Source organism: Rattus norvegicus, chromosome 4 (genome assembly GCF_021556685.1).
Source record: "Rattus norvegicus strain SHRSP/BbbUtx chromosome 4, alternate assembly SHRSP_T2T, whole genome shotgun sequence".
Classification (NCBI taxonomy): Eukaryota; Metazoa; Chordata; class Mammalia; order Rodentia; family Muridae; genus Rattus; species Rattus norvegicus.
In genome coordinates this window covers 147,666,603-147,676,955 of record NC_141537.1, presented here as the reverse complement: position 1 = coordinate 147,676,955, position 10,353 = coordinate 147,666,603, and the positions used below count along the sequence as shown (strand labels likewise).

At 47.9% G+C, this 10,353-nt stretch overlaps 2 pseudogenes; both read left to right on the top strand.

Moving 5' to 3' along the window:
• The first annotated feature begins 4,085 nt into the window (after positions 1-4,085).
• On the top strand, positions 4,086-4,668 carry LOC147995021 (gamma-glutamylaminecyclotransferase pseudogene; annotated as a pseudogene).
• A 2,121-nt stretch (positions 4,669-6,789) lies between these two features.
• Positions 6,790-10,353, top strand: Cct3-ps6 (chaperonin containing TCP1 subunit 3, pseudogene 6; annotated as a pseudogene).

The following is a 10,353-nucleotide window of genomic DNA, read 5'->3' as shown; positions in this document are numbered from 1 at the left end:
TAATAGGGGATACCTAACCTACTGAGAGTTCCTGCCACGCAGCCCCACAAAGTTCTACCACGGTGGAGGCAGAACCTACCAGGATCTGGGCAGATAACAGAACAAATAGAGGATGGGCTACCAACATTGTATCATAGCCTGGTTGGGAGCCAGTCCAAGGAATGCACAGAGTACTCTGCTCCCTGTGGGTGCTCTCCAGGCTGAGGTTAGAGCTGGAGGGTGTTGACAATCTGCCACAGGAAAGGAGAGGCAATGACCTTTGAACTGAGCCATAAAGAGATGTAGTGGCAAAAGCCTGTAATTCCAACTCAGAAGTTGAGGTAGGAAGGCTGCAGGTTCAAGGCCTGCCTGGGCTATACAGTGAAAAAAAAAAAAAAAAAAAAGCAAAGGTAGGAAGGGTGGCATCTCCCCATTGTGGGAATGTCACTGTCAAGATAGGGTGGCCATGTCATTCCAGCTTGGTCATTCATAATGATTGGTCCAAAAAATGGTCATGTGACAACCTGGGTCACTCAATGCCTTCCTTATAATTGTTCTTTGGGGTCTGGAATGATTGTATGAGCCTACATTCTTAGCCCTTAGGATGTAGAAACAAGAAGGTCAGGAGTTCAAGGACAGCCTCAGCTACTTAGCATGTTCAAGGACAGCCTGAGTGAGTTGCTTGAGACCTTGTCTCAAAAACATAACAGTTGGATTTGAGCACGATGGTGCAGCCTGTAATACCAGCACTGTGGGAGTGGGGAGTCCAAGGCCATCCTTGGCTGATCGAGCTTGAGTATCAGCGTCAGCCACATCAGGCCCTGTTTGACACAAAGGAAAGGGAAGAGAAGGGAGAGGAGGAAAAGCAGAAGGGAAGGAGGAAGAGCAAATAGGGAGAACTTTCTAAAGGCACCCAGTGGCCAGCTTTCCTGTCATGTGGAGAACCCCTGAGAAGGACCCCAACTCAGATGCGGGCAGGAGGTGGAGAAGCAGATAGAGTCCTGTATCCAGGCACACCCGAAGCCATATGGCCTCCCTGACAGTGACTACCTATTATATCAGCCTATAAAGGCTTCTGTTAGCTCAAGCTAGGTTGTTTTGGGTTTTTTTTTTCATTTGTAAATAAAAAAGGTCTGATTAATCAGAGTACATCTGGACAAATAGAAGGGGCCTGGGGGAAAGACATCAGGCTCTCTGCCTGCTTCTAGATTCAGGGACAAGTAATGACTCATTGTCCCCAGACTGTTCACATCTTCTCAGGAAAAAAAAAAAAAAGCAAAACACCCACACATGAAACAAAGACAGAGACTCTAACAGTTATAATGAAATTAAGTACTCAGAAGTGATTAGCTAGGTACCAGCTGCTGTTCTAACCTTGTTTGAGCATACGGTAGGGTACCAACAGCATCCCGTCCATCACAGAGGAGAAAGCAGAGGCTTGCTTGAGACAGGACACAAACTCGGCCACGTGACCCGGAGGCAGTCCTTTGTTCTATAATTCAGGGAGACTCCCAGTAACAATCTGTGTGAATAACACTTCTTTCCCTCAGGCAGAGCCTGGTCTGTGCAGCTAAATATGGCCACTTTGCTCACAATCCTCTTACTCTGACCACTCGCTTCCACAGCCATTAGACCTATCCATAAGTTTGGTGGGTGGCATAGGTGGAGAGTTCCAGGGACAGACAGAGTCTTGTGAATGAGGTTAGATCCAAGGCCCCCAAACGGGGTAGAAGCCTGAAAGGAGGAAGGCAGACACTGTACAGGCAGCGTGCTTGAGAACTGACAGGACCTGGTTCCTTCACTTTCAAGGAACAGTAGTAAGAGTTTATTATGCCCCATCAAAGAGGCTGGGTAGGGGGCTGGGCCCTCTACCACAGACACTGATCTACTGTGAGGTAAGTAGTACTATGCGGGATTACAGAGCACAGCAAGGCTCACAGAGATCTGATATTTTGCTGAGTGTCTGGGCCTTGGTGGAGGCAGCTCCTGTTCCCAATACCACCCCACAGACAGCTCCTCTGTTGTTCCTTCATTTTTTGTTATTTTGTATTTAGAATTTTAAATTACATGTAAGTGTGTGTGTGTGTGTGTGTGTGTGTGTGTGTGTGTGTGTGTGTGTACATGAGTTTAGTTCCCTCAGAGGCCAGAGGAGGGCATCAGATCCTCTGGAGCTAAAGTTATAGGGGGCAAAAGTGGACTGACGTGGATACTGGGAGCTGAACTCTGCTCTCGGGAAGAACAGCAGTGCCTTTGATGGCTGAGCCATCTCTCCAGCCCAGTTTGATTTTCTTTTAAGGCAGAGTTTCCTGGATCCCAGTCTGGTCTCCAGCTCTCTCTTGGGATGAACATGACCATCTGATCCTCCTGCCTCTTCCAAATGTTGGGGTGTCAGTCATGTACCACCAGGCATGGTAGGCAATCACTTTACTGAGCTACACCTTGGGCCTCACCTCTGAACAGTCCTGACAGCTATGTCCTGTGTCACTGGGGTCAAATCAGGCCTCCTTTGTGGGATATGGTGGAAAATGGGTTTCCTAAGAAGAGGAGGAATAAGTTAGCCACTGACCAATTTTGACTTGAAGCATTTAAAGCTATGTACTAATGGGGCAAAAGTGTATTGCACCTTGCTTGGCCCTAGAAGAGGTTCTCCCAGAGCCTCTGCTGTGAGAGGGTTGAGAGCGGTGGATCCCAGGCAGCCAGCTCCTGAAAGAACGCCTTTGGAGGCTGCCACGGACCTTCTGTCAGCAGGTAAAGCCCCTTTGGCCTTGGGGCTCCACACTTATCAGAGAAGGGCATGGGGCACAAATAGACTATGATGTGATGCGCTGGCTGTCTGGGCACCGCTGACTCCATCTCCCGGCTCTACCTCCTCAGTCACACTTCTGCTCCCTTACTCTACGGCTGCTTCCAGAGGTACAAGTGACTAAGGCTCCTGTGACAGGAAGATGACGGTGAGGCAGTGGAAAGGCAGGTATGAGAGAAGGCACAGAGGAGTGTGAACAAGCTGCCAGGGCCTGGGGCAGAGAGTGACTCAACTGCAGCTCCGAGGCCAAGAGGGGCTTCGGGGCAATACAGGGAGCTGCGGGGCAAAAGATGACATTCCAGACAAAGGGACAACAGGACACAGAGGTGTGAGCAGCCGCCTGTTTAGAGAGAAGTGAGAACTTCAGTTTAACTGGAGCCTGGATGTGTGGAGGGGAGGGGAAAGTAGGTGAAAGCTGCAAAGTAGGTTAGAGCAGGCTGGGAGAGCCCGGAACCAGTGCAGCCTGTATTCTCCAGGCTGATGATAGTTGTCGTTGTCGTCGTCTTCTTCTTCTTCTTCTTCTTCTTCTTCTTCTTCTTCTTCTTCTTCAGATTTATTTACTTATTTATGTATGTGAGTACACTGTAGCTCTCTTCAGACACACCAGAGGAGGGCATCAGATCTCATTACAGATGGTTGTGAGCCACCATGTGGTTGCTGGGAATTGAACTCAGGACCTCTGGAAGAGCAGCCAGTGCTCTTAACCACTGAGCCATCTCTCCAGCCCCATGATGATGGTTTTCAAAGAAGTCCCTAGGGACCTGAGGGATAGCTCGGTGGTTAAGAACACTGAAGGCGGGGCTGAGGATTTAGCTCAGTGGTAGAGTGCTTACCTAGGAAGCGCAAGGCCCTGGGTTCGGTCCCCAGCTCCGAAAAAAAAAAAAAAAAAAAAAAAACCAAAAAAAAAAAAAAAAAAAAAAAAAAACACTGAAGGCTCTCTCTTCCAGAAGACCCAGGTTCAATTCCTAGCAACCACATAGACACTGACAATGGGCTGTAACTCCAATTCTAGGGGATTCCAGGCCCTCTTCTGGCCTCTGTGGGTATTTGCATTTGTGTGGTGCATTGACATATATTCAAGCCAAACAGCTGTACACAACAAATAAAAATAAAAACAAGAGAGAACTACTGGTGAAGGCCCATGAGGTGGATGTGATGGCCATGGTGGGCAATGCAGACAGAGATACTGACCTAAATGGAGCTACTGCTGGTGTGGGATGGATGGCTCCAGAAGGGACAAGTTGTTTTCTGTAGGATCCCTGTGTTTTGTTCAAAACACAATCAGAAAAGTGTCTGCAGCCAGATGGCCCACATCTTTGTGTATGGCATCCTGAAGTGAGGTCACCCCAACCACAAAGTCATCCTGGACCATTCACAGGGCTCTGCCCGCCTTCTGAGACATGAGATGCACAGTTGAATCCTTCCTACTGATGATTGAGGGCAAGCACAGCATACCTCATGGCTGTGGTACCTACCAGGCAATGGCTGCTGCCCAGCAGGCTAGGTCTGCAAGGTGGATAAGCAGATGTTGCACTTCTTGGATGACTTCAAAGAGTGCCCCAGCATGTACCAAACACACAGCCCCGCAGGCGAGGGTGCTTGAATGGAAGGGTGTCGGTGGCCCTGGAGACAGCTGCAGTACCTCGTGTATAGTAAGTATGGCCACCTATACACACGAGTGGCTGCATCTTCCCTACCATGAAAGCTATGATTCTGAGGGCCCACAACCCCTGGGAAAACAAGCGAGGGGCACCTTGATACCCCAGATGGGTGGAGAGAGTCAAGGGGCAGCCTGCACAAGCGGAGCTTCCCCAACTCAACATCTGTCTACAAAACATGTTGGCAAAAGGTCTCTCTTTGCAACACGACATTTACAAATACTGTAATCTGATGTTACTCAACAATGCTTGCTAGCTAAGGAGCCCTGGGCTTACAGGAGGCAGATGAGAAACACTCTGGGCTGAGGTCCCCGAAGTGGCAGTTACAGAGCACCTTACTGCTTGTTTTGATTTGATTTGCTCTAACTTGATGGTGTCTTCTGACTGACGACTGGGCTGCACTGGTGTCTCAGAAGCTGCACAGGCTGCTTCCCACACATGGAACCTAGAAGAAGTGATAGGGAAAGGTGATCTGGACTGGCTCAGGGTAAAAACATCTTCAGGGAAAGAATGCTGCACCTAGACTATGTACCCCATCACACCTTGCACTTTCCAAACCATGTATGTACACACACACACACACACACACACACACACACACACACACACACACACACAGAGAGCACAGAGTGTGGGCCCTGGATGTGTGGGCCTCAGCATCACCTGGGACTCTGAGAAAAACAAAAACTCTCCGGCACAGACCCACAGACCCACAGACCCACAGACCCAGAAACTCTGAGGCTGGGGTATAATTATCTCAGTTTTTATTCTGTTTAGTTTTGAGATAGTGACTCTGCCTCTGTATTAAAATGCCCTCCAACCAAGGAAGGTTATGTGGTGAAGGTCTGTAATTCCAGCCACTAGGAAGGCTGACACATGAGAATCACCTGAACTCAGAAGTTTGGAACAGCTTATGCAACACAGGGTAGTCTTATCTATAAAATCAGGTAGGTAGGTAGGTAGATAGGTAAAGAGAGAGAGAGAGAGAGAGAGAGAGAGAGAGAGAGAGAGAGAGAGAGAGAGAGAGAGAGAGAGAGAGAGAGAGGGAGACGGAGAGGGAGACGGAGAGGGAGAAGGAGAGAGATACAAATGGATGGATGGATGGATGGATGGATGGATGGATGGATGGATGGACAGGCAGACAGATAGACTGGGCATGATAGTTCACATTTGTTAACCCATTTCTGGGAAGCTGAGGCAGGAGGATAGTTACAAGTTCAATGTCGGCCTGGGGTATATAGTGGGTTCCATGTCAATTTGAGCTATAGAGTGAAATCCTCTCTCAAAAACTGGAAAAGGGTCTAACACACAAGCACAAGAACCTGGGTTCAGAGTTCCCCAAACCCATGTAGAAAGCTCGGAGGAGGGGCGTAAAGGCAGGCAGATCCCTGAAGTTTATTGGCCACCCAGGCTAGCCGTGCTGATGAGCTTCAGGCTCAGTGGACACAGGTCTTAGGAGCTAAGAGCACTCGTTGCTTAAAGATGAGGATCAGGGCTGGAGAGATGGCTCAGAGGTTAAGAGCACTGACTGCTCTTCCAGAGGTCCTGAGTTCAATTCCCAGCAGCCACATGGTGGATCACAACCATCTGTAATGAGATCTGATGCCCTCTTCTGGTGTGTCTGAAAACAGCTTACAGTGTACTCATAATAAATAAATAAATCTTAAAAAAAAAAAAGATGAGGATCAAAGTTCAGTTTTCAGCACTTAAGTCAGGCGACTCGCAAGGTCTGTAACTCCAGCCACAAGACATTCCGTGACCTCTTCTGGTTCCTGTGGGCACCTGCATATATACTCACAGAGACACATATATACAGACATGCACACACAAATAAAATATGATGGCAGAGGAGTTCTAACTCTTATTTACTTTTTTTAAAAAAAGGTGTTTATTTTTGTTGTCCAAGACAAGATTTCCCTTTGTAGCCCTGGCTGTTCTGGAACTCGCTCTGTAGACCAGGCTAGCCTCGAACTCAGATCTGCCTGCTTCTGCCTCTGGAATCATAGGTATGGTGAGCCATGACCACCTGGAGGAAGAGGGATTCTAGCACAAGATTAGCTAAGCCATCTCCTGGACCCCTTGGCCGCCATTGCTGCCAAGGAGGCACTGCTTGTCTGGAAGGTGGGGTCACACTGTGCCAGCATCAACATTTCTGGCAATTTCTACAGAAACAAGTTAAAGAGTCTCATTCTCTCAGAAAGGAAATGAACACCACCCATGCCCAAAGTCCCTGGCATGCTCCATGCCAAGCTGTGCTTTCTGGCACACTGTGTGTGACAAGCTTCCCCACAAGACCAATCCAGGCTAGGCCCTCAATGGGGTCCCTCCACGATAGGACAGGAAAAGTGGATGCCCTGCCTGCCTCAAGGCTGTGCTGCTGACACCAGAAAGTTTTCTTACCTGGAGCATGAAACTGACAGTGCAGTTAGAGTGACAGCCACCAGGGAGGAGAAGCCAGAGGAGGATCCATTACTGGAAGAAGCTCGTGAGGCCACAGAAACAGGTGAAAAAGAACATGGAGTAAAAAAACAGTCACTCTCCCCACAGAGGGCCTCAGACCAATGGACTTGGGGTGCTTTATTTTTTTTTCTTTTTTCTTTTTCTTTTTTTTCGGAGCTGGGGACCGAACCCAGGGCCTTGAGGTTGCTAGGCAAGCGCTCTACCACTGAGCCAAATCCCCAACCCCCACTTGGGGTGCTTTAAAAACAAAGAAAGCAAAAAGAGGCAAGGCATCAAGGAAAGATCTATACTGACCTCACTCTACCACATGCTTGATTGCACACATGTATGTTCAGGCACACATGTGCTCACACCACACACAAACAGAAATAAATTCATATAAACAAATAAAACCAGGTGTGGTGGTACATGTCTATAATCCCAGAACTCGGGGATCTGAGACAAGAAGATAGTCACCTTGGCCCATAGGGAGTGGCACTATTAGGAGGTGTGGCCTTGTTGGAGGAAGTGTGTCTCTGTTGTGAGGGACTTTGAGGTCTCCCAAGCTCAAGCTCTGCCCAGTGTGGAGCACAGTCTTCTGCTGCCTGTGGATTAAGATGTAGAATTCCGGGCTGGAGAGATGGCTCAGCAGTTAAGAGCACTGACTGCTCTTCCAGAGGCCCTGAGTTCAATTCCCAGCAACCACATGGTGGCTCACAACCATCTGTAATGGGATCTGATGCCCTCTTCTGGTATGTCTGAAGACAGTTACAAACGCACTCACATAAATAAAAATAAATCTTTAAGGAAAAAGAGAGGAAGTATATTGAGGGAAAGTGCCTTGAGGTGGTTTGAATAAGAATGGCCCCCAAAGGCTTAGACATTTGAATGATAAATCATCAGAGAGTGGCGCCATTTGAGGATTAGAAAACTAGGTGTGGCCTTGATGGAGGAAGTCTGTCACTGGGACTGGACTTTTAGGTTTCAAAAGCCAGGCCAAGCCCAATGTCTTTCTTTGCCTACACTTTGGGTGCAGCTACTGCCTGCAGACTACCATGCTCCCACCACGATGATAATGGATTAAACCTCTGAAATTCTAAGAAAGCTCCCAATTAAATGCTTTCCTTTATCAAAATTGTCTTGGTCTTGGTGTCTCCTTTTAGCAACACAATAGTGATGAAGACAAGTCTTGAGGCTAGGATTAAGCCCCTGGGCAGTAAAGAGAGAACATTAGAAAGAAAACAATACATTCAAGACCAGACAATGGAAGGCGCTGTGATGAGCAGTAACTGCAATGCCAGCTTTGAGACTCAATGAGTCCAACATCCAGCAGCCAAGTCCATGATTGAGACTAGCAGGACATGCTGGTTGGTGGTGGCCCCTGCATTTAATCCCAGCACTTGGAGGCAGAGGCAGGTGAATCTTTGAGTTTCAGGCCAGGCTGGTCTATAGAGTGAGTTCCAGGGCAACCAGAGCTACACAGAGAAACCCTGTCTCAGAAAAAAAAAAACAAAAACAAAAACAAAAAACCCAAAAGCCATAAAAAGAAAAATCTAGACAGAAAAAGAAATGAGCAGGATAGGATGAAGACGGGAGCAGCTCAGGAATCATTCTTGCAGGAGAAATGATGTAGGATACTGAACATCATCAATAGCTCTACTACTATAAAAGTCATCCATCGGTGGTCCTCCTTGGTGTGCAACATTGCCCTGGATGCCATCAAGAATGTGTACTTGGAGGAGAATGGTCGAAACTAAACTGACACCAAGAAGCACATGCAAGGGTCTTATAATAGGGATAATAGCACATGCAATGCTGTTATCATTGAAGCATTTTGAAATCTCATTTGTCTTTTTTTTTTTTAAGATTTATTCATTTATTATATATGAGTACACTGTAGCTGTCTTCAGACACCAGAAGAGGGCATCAGACCTCTTTACAGATGGTTGTGAGCCACCATGTGGCTGCTGGGAATTGAACTCATGACCTCTGGAAGAGCAGTCGGGTGCTCTTAACCTCTGAGCCATCTCTCCAGCCCCTCATTTGTCTTATGTGGAGTCCTGATTAACAGGTATGAGAGCACAACTATATTATGAACCCTCAAATGCTACTGGATTCTTGTCCTGAGTACAAGAAAAGAAGAAGGCAGACTGACGCCGAGGTTACACGAGAGGAGGGCTCCACCTGAACCCTGCAGATGAAAAAGACAAGCAAGTACCTCCAGACGCTGTGTGAGGATAGCGTCCAGCTGAAGCCTGGTGTGGCCATCCCAGACTAGGCCATCTCAGATTTAGCTCAGCACCACCTCGTGTGGGCCAATGTCACAGCCACTCCTAGAGTCTGGAAGACAGTCAATAATGACGCTGCTAGAGCCTGTGGGGCACGAATAGTTAGGTGACCAGAGGAACTGAGGGGTGATGTTGGTATAGGGGCAGGCCTATCCAATCCAGAAAATTAGAGATGAGTACATAACACTTATCACTCAGTGCAGAGACCCAGAGGCTTGCACCATTGTTCTTAGAGGAGCCAGCAAGGAAATACTTTTGGAAGAAGAGTGCGCCCTGGCAGGATGCCATGCAAGTGTGCCACAGCATTCTCCTGGATCCTCAGCTGGTGCCTGGCAGTGGAGCCTCAGAGATGGCCCATGCCTTGATAGAAAAACCCAAGGCTATGACTGGGGTGGAAAAACGGCCATATAGAGCTGTGACCTAGGCTTTGGTTGTCATCTCTTGTACCAAAACCCAGAACCATGGGGCCAGTACCATTCAGACTTACCTCCCTGCAGGCCGAGCTCACACAGAGAGTTGTGAGACCTGTCGAGACTGGTTCTTTGGTGGACAGGAAAGCGCTGGGTATGTGTTGTAGTTTAATCCCAATCTGGGGTTTCTACCCCACCTTAATGATTTAGTTACCCGATAAAAGACACACAACTTGTATTACTTACAATAAGCCTCAAATAGCACAAGAGCTGGACAGATATCTACCCCTATGTTATTAGAATCTACTTTTCTCTCGAGTTACTACTTAATATATTTCATCTGGGCTGCTCATAACTCCAACTGGCCAGCCCTCAGGGCCACGTTTCATGGCTCACCTAACTCCCGGTGGCTTCTCCTCCATTCACCTTCCTCTCTCCACTTCCAGCTCGAGAACCCTAAACTCTGCCTATGACTCTTCCTCCCAACTATTGGCTGTCAGCATCTTTATTTACCCATCAGAAGTAAATTGGCAGGAATTCACATAGGGTCTCTTGGGACTGCATATGGACTCTCTTCTCTGGGGCATCCAGGCCTTGAGGAATCAGTTTTACCATTAGAATATAAGCAGCATTGGGCCGACCCACCCCATCTCTGGGAGCTGTTGTATGTGAAGCTATAAACATACAAAACAGCAATGCAAACTGCACTTCTGCTTCTGCAGAATGATGACACTGTCTCCGGCCTCAAGAAGAAGGATGATGACCAGAGCCAGTAA